The 11,241-nt window shown below is 40.1% G+C and overlaps 1 long non-coding RNA gene across 1 annotated transcript in view; it reads left to right on the top strand.

Annotated features, from left to right (window-relative positions):
• The window catches only part of LOC104910185, a 19,820-nt gene extending 8,579 nt beyond the window's left edge, over window positions 1-11,241 (top strand). The window contains exons 3-5 of the long non-coding RNA XR_004159199.1: window positions 225-3,902; window positions 5,225-5,391; window positions 7,311-11,241. This is a non-coding gene — a long non-coding RNA (uncharacterized LOC104910185). The remainder of the gene's footprint in view (window positions 1-224; window positions 3,903-5,224; window positions 5,392-7,310) is intronic.

Raw genomic sequence — 11,241 nt, 5'->3', positions numbered from 1 at the left:
TTTGAGAACTAGTCAAGCTGAGGGTTAAGAAGAAGTTCTTAGACATGGGAAAATTTCCAAAGCAATCTGAGTCTCCCTTCACTAATTGAACTCATGTCAGGAACCATGTTTTAACATGACCTTTAGGAAGTTGTTTAATTTGTTGTTAATATACTAATTTTCTCTTTATCCTCCAGTATATACAGCAGTTTTACAGACTTTTTTTCTCTATGCCTAACACAAAGACAGAAAAAGGAGCTGCTGACACTAACAAGGAAAAAAGGAAGGTGGTCATTCCTGGAGAAGACGCCTCTCTCCTTAATAGCCTGACACAGCGAGGTGGCTGCCCACAGATTAGGAAACTGTTTCCAGAGCTCACCATCGCCCAAATGAGGTGGTTGCCACAACAGGTCAGTCCCAGCACCTCCAGCCCTGCTGACTGGGGACTGAGTCAGGCTCTCCTGGCCCTGGTCCTCTGTCCACTGTGCCTCATATTCATGACAGTAAGCTTCACCTGCTCATGGTAAGATGACATGAAACATACCCTAGTTTCTCATTTTAGGACAATGTAAGATATGCCCTTTTCTCTTGGGTGGCCTTTGCCTGAATTGTTCAGTTCAGCATTTCTTGCCTTAGTCCTGAGCACCCTCTGATCCTTGCTCCCTGACAAGTCTCTCCCACCACCTCTTTCCCAGTGACCAAGCTGAAGTCGTAGAATCATAGAATCGTTTGAGCTGGAAGGGACCATTAAAAGTCACCTTGTCCAACTTGTCTGCAGTGAACAGGGACACCTACAGCAGATCAGAGTGATCAGAGCTTCATCCAGCCCGATCTTGAATGTCTCCGGGAATGGGGCACATATACCAAGGCTTTCTAGGCAGCAAGGGCACATTGCTAGCTCATGTCCAGCTTGCTGTCAAGTCACAGGAAGGTTTCCTTCCATTGGAAGCATTAATCTGCCTGCTGGGTAGCACGGGGAGAAGCTGCACAGATACTGAGAATATCCAATAAAATCAGAATGCCCGCAGACTGACTGCTGTAATGGGGTCAAGTGCAAAGCCTGCTTCTTCACTGAAGTTGCCCCATGAAAATGCCCCAAATTTCTTAGGTAGAAATTTCTGTACTGAGAAGATTATTTAACTGGTTTTAGACTGGGTATGAGGAAAAAGTTCTTTTACAATAAGGGTAGTGAGGCACTGGCAGAGGTTGCCCAGAGAGGTGGTGGATGCCCATTCCTGATGATACTCAAGGTCAGGCTGGACATGACTCTGAGCACCCTGGTCTGCTGAAGGTGTCCCTGTTTGTTGCAGGGAAATTGCACTAGATGAAGGTCCCTTCCAACTCAAACAGTTGTAAGATTCTATGGTTCTATAAGTGATAACTGTGCACACTGATATTTGCATATCCTAAAGAAATGCATCATAGCATTAAACTTCTTCTGTATGGTGACAACAGTACTGGGATTAAAAAAGCAATCTACCATATTAAAAATGGTGCAACCCACATAAATTAAAAACAGTAAATCTTTCCACTGTGTAGACAAAGGGGGTAATTTCCATGTTCTCCAAGACTCCTACACATTCATGCCAGTGTTTTTAATGGCACTCAGGCTTGGGAGAGAAACTTTTGTTACAATTGGATGAGTTGTCCCACTTTTGACCCTGGGAGGAGCCCAAATACTGCAGGTGCTTGCAGGGCATGGTGAGAAAAGGGAAGGCAGGAGATATTTGTTCTTTTGCATATTCAGCAGTGTCTTGGAAGGGGAAGAGCCTGGCACCACTAGAAAGAAATTTACACTCTTTTGACTCTGCAAATGCACAGAAATTTATGCATGTGGAGCTATATATTACTTATTGTATGAGAACTAGCTAACAGGAGCAAAGGTGAGGTTCCTCAGGCATTTACCACAAATTCAGATGTATGGTTAATTTTTTTGCTACCTTTTCCTGGAAGATAACAGCTCTTAACAGGCTGAAGGATTTTAGGTAGCAGCTGCTGAAATTAATTGAAATATATAGTTTTGTTATGAAACCTGTGCTAGGCCGTATCTGAAACAGTAGTGCTAATTTGGCAACAGCTTAAGAACAGAGGTTTCCGGAAAATGGAATTCAGTCACGTAAGACAGTCTGATATTACAAAAGAGTGGGAGTCTAAGCACAGATTTAAATGAAAAGTTGACCTCATTTTTATTTAGAGGCAAAATAGTCTCATTTGGAAAAAGAAAAATAAATTTTAACAATTTTTAATAATGATAAAATACTCAAATTCTTAATATATAGAAAAAGATAAAATTGGTAAGAAATTGGAGCCCAGTGAGATGAAAAGTATCCAGCCTCTGCACCCAGCTGCTTCCAGAACACAGAATTATTTCAATTATTCTTCTGTCTCTTCTTTCTCTCCAAACCACGGCTTGTTACTCCACAGCATATATAGAGAATATATATATATTCTGGATACTTTTTATATATGTATGCTCTTGGATGCAGCATGCTCAATCTCCACGCCCCCCCCCCCAAAAAACACAAAGCTATACTGAAGTAGCAGTGCTGAGCATTCTGAGGTCTCATCTACATTAGCAATCCATCAGCACACAGCAGTCGATCTACAGAGCATTCACTCTCTCTGTCTCATGCTCTTTTTCCACAAACTGAAAAACCACATTTGTGGCTGGAGCTGGATGCAATTCACATTCTCTTAGGCCAAACTGAAGAAGAGGATCTGGAAGGGTCACCAGCAAGCCTTCCTGATCTGGATTAAGATGTTCATGCAGATGTGTCCTGAATGTGAAGTTGACATGCACTTATAAAGAGTGCCATCAGCTTGCATCATTAGCTGCTGAATGGTATTAATGCTTAGGGACTCCTGACTACTGAGTTAAAATATCCAAGGCATCCAATTAATTATTATTATTATTATTATTATTATTATTGGATCTTTGTTCAAATACAGCCTATGAGCTGTATTCCCTATTATTTATTTGTGTGGTGTAATTCTCTGTAGAAACTATTAATGGAACAAATGTTATCTTGAAATAAATCACTGAACAGAATATGTGGGCTCTGAAATGTAAATGCACAATAATTAATCGTAGTTCAGCCTCCTTCCTAAAGTCCTTGTTGCATAGCACAGGACTCAGACTGCGTACTCATGGTAATTGCTGGTGCTTACCTCTAGCAGTGAACATGGAAAAAGATCCCCTTTTCTCAAGGCATGTAATAAATGTTAAATAAGAATAGGGTCAAATTTCCTGCTGATTACTTCCTCTCATTCATTTACTGAACACGGGTGGGCCAACATTCCACTTCTGTTTTCTCACTCATTTACAGATTGTGCCTGGTACTTACGGGCATTTCAAAAAAGTCATAATGCAAAACGTAAAGGATTGGATTAAAAAACAAATCAATCAAACAAAAACAAAATGAAACACCACACACACACCAAAAAAACCCCCGCAAATTATCGATAGATAGCCAGCATCGTCATTGTAAGAACAAGAATGTTCAATTTATCAAAGTAGGAATAATTAAACTTCTGTCAGTTCACACATTATTTTGGTCAGAATTCAAGATTTAATAATTTTCTGACTTGAGCATTGTGGCTTTTTTTATTGTATTATAGAATCATAGAATCATCAAGATTGGAAAAGACTTCCAAGATCATCCAATCCAACTGTCTAACCACCACCCGTATCTCCCTACCATGTCCCTTAGTGAAACATCTAAACATTTCTTGAACACCTCCAGGAATGGTGATTCAACCATTTTCCTGGGCAGCCTGTTCCAGCACCTGACCACTCTTTCGAAGAAATTTTTCCCTAATATCCAACCTGAACTTCCTCTGGTGCAACTTGAAGTCATTCCTTTTATACTGCTAATGCTCCTCTTTAAAAGACAAAACCCAAACCCCTCTGCTGTTACAAGTAGGTAAGTGTTGCCTGAGTTTTCTCCCCCTAGTAGTCTATTTTGTTGTACAGACTAAACATACAGACTAAAATATCTGTCTGCATCATGTTATGGTAAAGCCTCATACTACACTCATCCTTGGCTGGATTTCTTGCTGGTTTTGAAATGAGTGCTTATGCTGCATGCTTAAATCAGCCAATGTGCTGTGCAAAAAGCAGGCAAATTTTATATACCCATCTTGAAACTAAAGTCAAATTTTTAACACCTGGTAACTCTTAAAAAACAGTATACCAATTTGGAGCAAAGTCCTAGCCATTTTATTTGTATGGCAGCAAAAACAATGAAGATCAAGGCACTTCTATGTAATCACAAAAAAACAATTGTATTAGAATCACAGAATCATTCTGACTGGAAAAGACCTCTGAGATCATCCACTCCAACCACCAACCCATCCTCCCCACATCCAAAAACGATCTCTCTCAGTGCCACATCCACGCGGTCCTTGAACATCTCCTGGGATGGTGACTCCACCACCCCCCTGGGCAGCCTGTGCCACTGCCCCACTGCTCTTTCTGAGAGGAATTTTTTCCTGTATTATTGCAAAGAAGTAGCAAAATGTGTTGCTCAAGGCATACCATAGATCCATAGATTCCAAAATAATGGAAAATTTCTGTTTCAAATTCTGTGCAAAATTTGCAGCACTAAAAGGACATTTTTAAGGTGATTAGCACGTTGCAAGGAAACTTCTTAAAGACAATGCATTTCAAGTTCTTCAGAGTTACATTTGTCATTTCTTTGCGAGGCAGACACTTCAAAGGAAAAAGATAGCCTTCTGAAGTTAATAAGCAAATTTGAATTCTTTTCCCAGAAGATTCTTAATCATGGCACCAGTGTAGATTTATAAGATCTGGGTACTTAACAAGAAAAATGCCAGTATTCACATGTAGGCATTATTACCACTGACCTCTTCTCATAGGCCATGAAGTGCTGAATTTTATTTGGCAAATTGAAGCATTGCTTATATTTTTTTGTTGAGTCAAAAGAATTTTCCATCAAACCAGTATGACAGTTCTAAGAAACTGAATGGGAATTATTTTGTTAGGTAAGTTAAAAAGTTGGGTTAATAAGTAGTTCACCTTTTGAAAGTTAATGTCAACTGAAATATTAAAAATTCTCTTTTAAACAGTCACATCTACTTAATAGTCTTGGACACATTCTAGAACAACCTCTCCTATTTTATAGCAAACTGAACTTTTACTTCTAAGTTACCTGAGCGAACAAAAAGCAGTTCAGCCCAGACTGTATTTTTTATTTACATCTTTGATCAAATCTCCCTATTCTAGGCAAGCATAGAATAGATGCCAAAGAAATCAGCAGCAGAGCGGATGACAAGCTGGATGGCATTCCCTGCTGCAGAGAGGATCTGGAAACATAAAAGAATTCTTAAAATCACAGGTCGATGGCGAGCTGCGAGGACATCAATGGATGCAGTACTTCAAAGTGCTGAGAGGTAAAGCATACCACATATAGACAAGAAAGCTGAAGAGTCTTGTGTGCAGGATGAAGCGGCATCTATATGTAATGAATGTTATAAGTGCAGACTGATTAAATTCAGCAAATCTATCTCTAAGAAAATCATATTCTTGAAATACTTATCCTATGCAGCTTTTAAAACAGTTTCTGACTCTCCCTCTCTGAGCTAACTTGTACCTGACGAGTCACTTCCTTTCATCTAATTGTAACAAATATCCGGCTGAACGAAGAGACAAACCTTACTTGATTTTTGATGACAAATCAAAAGTGTGTGCAGGTCTTCATGAGAAGATTAAGCAGATGATGGCCTGTCCTATTGCTGTCTGAGAGGGGACATTTTATTTGCTGATCTGAGCGGAGATGTCTGGCTGCCTAGCCCATAATGAAGATGTGTGGGCGCATTTCTATCTCCTTCCTTAAGCCTAAAGCTCAGTGCTATTAGAGCTTTGAATTTGCCAGGAGAAGGGGCAAGTAATCTTGTAGGGTTAAGGATCTAACTAAAGATTGCCTCTGGAAGTTGCCTCTGGAGGGTCTTTGTTCAGGTGGCCAGATCATTCTGCATGAGGTCTTAAAGTACAAAGATAGATCTAACAGGGCCAGCTTGCTTAGTGGCATGTTTGAAGGAGCTGTGCTTGTGAAAATGAGTATAAGAGAAAGAAATTAAATAATGAAATTCAAAAGTAAATATGGGAGGAGTCACACTTCTGAAACTTGTACCCGGGAAGAAGAGAAACACCACTCCATGTCATGAAGGTGTCACAGGCACTTGTCAGCAGCACAGCCCTTTCTTTGTTGATGTTTTGTGTGATGCTAACATGACGGTGATGACAAGTCACCATTTTGCTGCATGAAACTATGTGGCTGGCACTTGGAATTCATCTACCCTAAGGTATTTACTAAACACAGCGAAGCTTACACATATCCTCTGGTCAGCACATTGAAAAGAAGTCTGGAAACTTACTCACCCAAGAAACACTGTGTAATTGGGCACTCCAACTAACTCTGAGCAACCTCCTACACTGTAAACGATCAGTTTTATGATGTTTTAATGAAGCTTTTTTATTTTTTTAGCTAACTCTTTTTAATCTCTTTTTTTTCTTCATATGTATAAAATCATACTAGTGATTTCCTGTGTATTTCATACTCTGTGCCACCTGAGTTTTAACCTATCATTTCCAGCACAGATTAGAATTATCTTATCTATTTATACTTAATTACTGTTTTCTGAGAAAAACAGTAGTCAGTGGTACATGCACTGACTAATAGACACCACTGTTTTCTTCCTCTTGTTATTATACCTTTCTGAGTTTTTGTTCCCTATGAAAATTTTCAGCAGTAAGGCTGAAGAAGTGCCAGTTTATGCTAAGGGTTGTTTCTTTCAGATGAAAATAAGGAATTATATAAGATGACCAGCAGTGAGAAGGGGACTTGTACAGCTTTGCCTTTACATAACTCAGCATTGCTCAAAGCAGTTTCTGACCCCTGATGTACACTTAGATGCTTCAGAGGGTGGGATCAGCTGCCAATAGAATCGCAGGAGCCAACCTAAATGAGGATTTCCATGGCCAAAGGAAACATTCATGTCCTCTATTCTCTTGAATTATTCACTATTTATCCTCCCTTATTGAAAGAAATTGTCTGGACTTCACAACTTCTTTGCTATAGGGTCATCCAAAGAGGTAAACTATGGAGAAAGATTGCAGGACAAGAAGTAGTGAAAACTTTTTTCTCTGTCAATGCATTTTGAATGAAAACAACTAATGTGGTCCTTCCTTTTTCTGTTTAATGTAGGAGTACTGAAAATGAGCATATGTATTATCTTAATTTGAAATTATAAAGAGCCTCAGTGCTAACACTTGGATATCTTGTGTATCTACTTCTCTTTGCCTTTTTCAGCAAGAACAGCCTTGATCTGAAGAGTGTGATTTTCTGAATTTAATATGGGGCTTTTACAGTTTACATCTGGCATTCTTTTACTAGCGAGACTGGTATGTCTCACTGTCATCAAAGCAAACAGCTACAGACCTGAGGGATGGAGGGATGTTAGCCCACCAGGATCTCAGCACACCTCCATCAGTAATGGCTGAACTCTGGGAAAGCTGGACACAAAGTCAGAAGTAATGAAGCCAGCAAGCAGAGCTCTGGGGATACCTGCTGCAAATGTGAGAGTATCACAAAGCAGAGGCACAGCGCATCAGCACTCTTGGCTCACCAGCCCATTGGAAAAACTCACACTACAGTGTAACCACATTCAGAGAGAAAAGAAGATTGAAAGAGAACCAAATATTTGAAAACAACCATATGGATGGTGCCCCCACTGATAAGCAGGATTAGACAGTGGAAGAGCATGCAGCGTTAACTGGTAATCTGTGGGTGCTGGCAGCAATTTCTTAGTGAGTTCATTGTTCTGCACAGTTTTGCTGTTGCAGTTACTCCACTCATTTTTTTGCCTTATGCAGTTTTTTTGTTTGCCTGTTTTTTTAAGTCTGAGGTTTTGAATCTGTTCTCATCTTCTTTGTTTAAACATATCCTTCATGCCTTCAGGTGTGTTTGTTGATCCCTTGAACTGAAGCTAGAAAAAAATTCTCCTGGATTAGCATCATGTTGCATCACCTTCAAAGAGGGTGGGAAAGCACAGCTCCTTCTCGTAGCCTTTTGTCCCTGGATCCCTTCAAGTTTCTGCAGTAGCTCAGCAGGCTGATTTCCTTCCCATGGTCCTTCCAACATAGGAGGTTTTTCTTCTCATTAATCTAAAGCAACTGTCAGTTTAGGAGAAAAAGCTTTGGTACTATTTGAATGGGCAAGAAGTTAAAGCTGAATTCATTGAAATAGATTCCTGTGAAGTATAGAATGTGCCAAGTGTCCTACTGCTGTTTGCAGAAACTTTTACTGTGTTTAACAGCAGATATATGTCACATGGAAATTACTGCTTCAATGGAAGCTGGAATTAGATTTTGCCTAAATATATGTGATGGCTTTTGATTTGTGATCTTGAGAAGCCAAAATGTTGAGACGGTGTCCAATTTAGACTAGAAAGCTCACAAACATTACAACTATTTTATATCATCTTCAGAAAATCTGGTCCTAGGAAGAATTCAAATGTTTCACAGGTCCTCTCTAGTTTTGCTTCTAGGCAATCACGTGTTCATCAGTGCTATTGCTACATATTACTCTGCGACTCTTTTTGCTTTCTGGGGCCCAAGTAGTAGGTCTCAGGAGATTGATGTCCCAAAGCTGTCCTGGAGTCCACAGGGGACAAGTCAGTAGAAATTGCTCACCTCTTGTTTGAGAAAGGGAACAGAAAGTGTCGTTAGGAAGGTGATAGCAGCCTGCTTGGTTTTGTGCAGTGTTTGAAGAGCAGAATTCATCTCAGTCCCAGTCAGTCCCCTTCACAGAAAATGGAGAGCGAGCCTGGGCTCAGTGGGGTCTAGGGCATGATTTCCTCCTAAGAGAGATGTCTTGTACAGCTAGGTGACCCACACCTGCAGCGAGCCCAGTTCTTTCCTCTAACTGTATAGATAGCCTCCTTTAGGAGGCCTTTGGTACCTATCTGCTCTGGGTTCCACACATCAGGCCTATTTCCTGCACACAGTGGGTGTTGAAGTGCGTTCAGCTAACGCCATGCTTGGTGTCTTCATGTCTTGGAACCTCACAGCTCCACTCCTCCCAGTCAGAGATAGATATTTCAGCACCATTTCTCTACAAGCAACCTTTATTGAGTTTAAATAGAGCACTGGGTCCCTTCCCTCTCTTTGCCCCACTCAGCCTGTCCCTGCTATCCAAGCAGCCGTTCTGCAGTAATTCCACAAGCCATTTTAAAACAAACCAGCACTTAATATTCTGTTGAATGAGAAAGGAAAAGCCCACATGGTATGGATGACACATCACATGCCTCTTTGGACCAGTATATTCAGGATTTCATCTTGTTCACATTGCACTGGGTAGCAGTGGGAACTGGGAAAGTGGGAAACCCATGATGTTTAAAGAATCAACTGCTTAAATCTGCTTCATTTATTCCAGTTAGGGTCCGCCCTCAGGCTTTGGAATATTCCCAAATCAGCCTTGAATAGGACAGCCTTTAATCAGTTCCACAGAAATCTAATGATGCATAATTGTAGGTTATGGCTAGATACTGGGGTGAGGACAAATGGAGCATTATAAGGAAGCAGATGTGAACATGGCTTGGATATTTTGTCACTTCAGTGACAGAAGTGGAGACAAGCATCAATTGCACAGTTACTGTATTGTTTTTTCAGACAATGATTATAATTACAGAGATGAGCTTCTTGGAGGATCAAGCACCACAATTACGGGATGTTTGTCATTCGAGCGCTCTTCACAAATAACTCACACACAAATGTACGCATCAGTTTCAATGCTTGGAGCCCATCCAAAGATACAAATGGCTGTATCGCTTCATATTTTAATTTTATTACAGCAGAATGCTCCTGTATGTAAACTTGACTCTTTCTAGAGTTTTTGCTGCCTTTGACAGCACTGGTTCACTTAGCTCATTAGATGGCTTTCAGATTTTTAGGATGTGGTGTTTAAATGCATTAATTCATCCTCACTTTCTCAGGTACCTATACTCACATGCTATTTTTCACTTTGCTGAAAAGACTGGAATCAACTCCCACTGTGCCTTCTGTTTCCGGAGGCAGGTTAGCAACTTTAATTCCTGACCATGCGCAGAGGACAGCTCAAAATAGAAAGAGGAAAAAAAATTTAAATAATTTCTTCTGTCATTTTTATATTACCTCTCTGCAAGAACTCTTTTTTTTTTTTCCATAGCAGTCCTTTCCACTGAAATTCAAATCAGAACATGCTAATATGATTCCCAGTAGGAGTTTGCAAATGTCATAAGAATTTGGTTATTGTCTGATTACATATAGTAATCAGACAAATACACGTACATTCTTCTGCAAATGTAGCTCCAAGTGCATCTGAGTTTGCAGATCTAAGTGACTGAGTTCCTACTATAAACTAGCAGTGCAGTAACCTTAGGACATCTTAGAATATGGCTCTGTAGTTAATGGATTATGGAATAAGAAGCAAGTAGGTTATACATTTACCAACCTCCTGGTCTGTAATAAACCTGGCTGGACATCTTAATTCATGCAGAGAATGATGTTTTGAGACTCAGGTAGGTTTTCAGAGTGTGACAGTATCATCTTGCAAGCAAGGGACATTTAACAAAAAGCTATTTCCCCACAGTTATTCATCTTCAGTTCAGCATTGCCCAGCTTTATCTCTCAGCTATCTCTGATGCTAAGCATTACCTGGGATTTTAGTCCAAGGAGGAGAATGGATAAGCACATTTTTATTGGGAATATTCTTACAGGAAAAGGATGCAGAGGGAAAAAAACAATAACTTTGCCTCTTCATAGACGATATGTTAAGGTTTTGCAAGTTTGTCTTAATTTTCAACCCTATGTGGTCTTCAATACATCATCTCAAGAGTGCTGCCATCATTTGAGAGATCTTCAGGCTGTGAGTGAGAGTACATGGACAGTGGTAGCATATGGGGAGGCAAGAAGGCCATAGCAGCTCCATCCTGCACTGCCCTGGCAACTGTTGTTTCCTTGAGTGGACCAGCCATTATTTGCTCTAAATTCTAGGGAAAATTAATTTACTGTCATTTCCTTTACAAACCTCATCATTGAAGAGAGGCCCCTCAATCAGCTACACTGTAGAAGCGAGGTGAATAGAAGCAGCTTTCTCATGTTTGCTAAAGTACTGAAACAAGTACAAGGCTCCCATGTGAATGAATTCAGCCACTGAAAAACACAGCTTTTCATCGATCCGTTTGAGTATATTTGCATATGAA

This window comes from Meleagris gallopavo, chromosome 3 (assembly GCF_000146605.3).
Source record: "Meleagris gallopavo isolate NT-WF06-2002-E0010 breed Aviagen turkey brand Nicholas breeding stock chromosome 3, Turkey_5.1, whole genome shotgun sequence".
In the NCBI taxonomy this organism is placed as follows: Eukaryota; Metazoa; Chordata; class Aves; order Galliformes; family Phasianidae; genus Meleagris; species Meleagris gallopavo.
The sequence above is the reverse complement of the archived record's forward strand: the minus strand, read 5'-3'. Positions and strand labels throughout refer to the sequence as shown.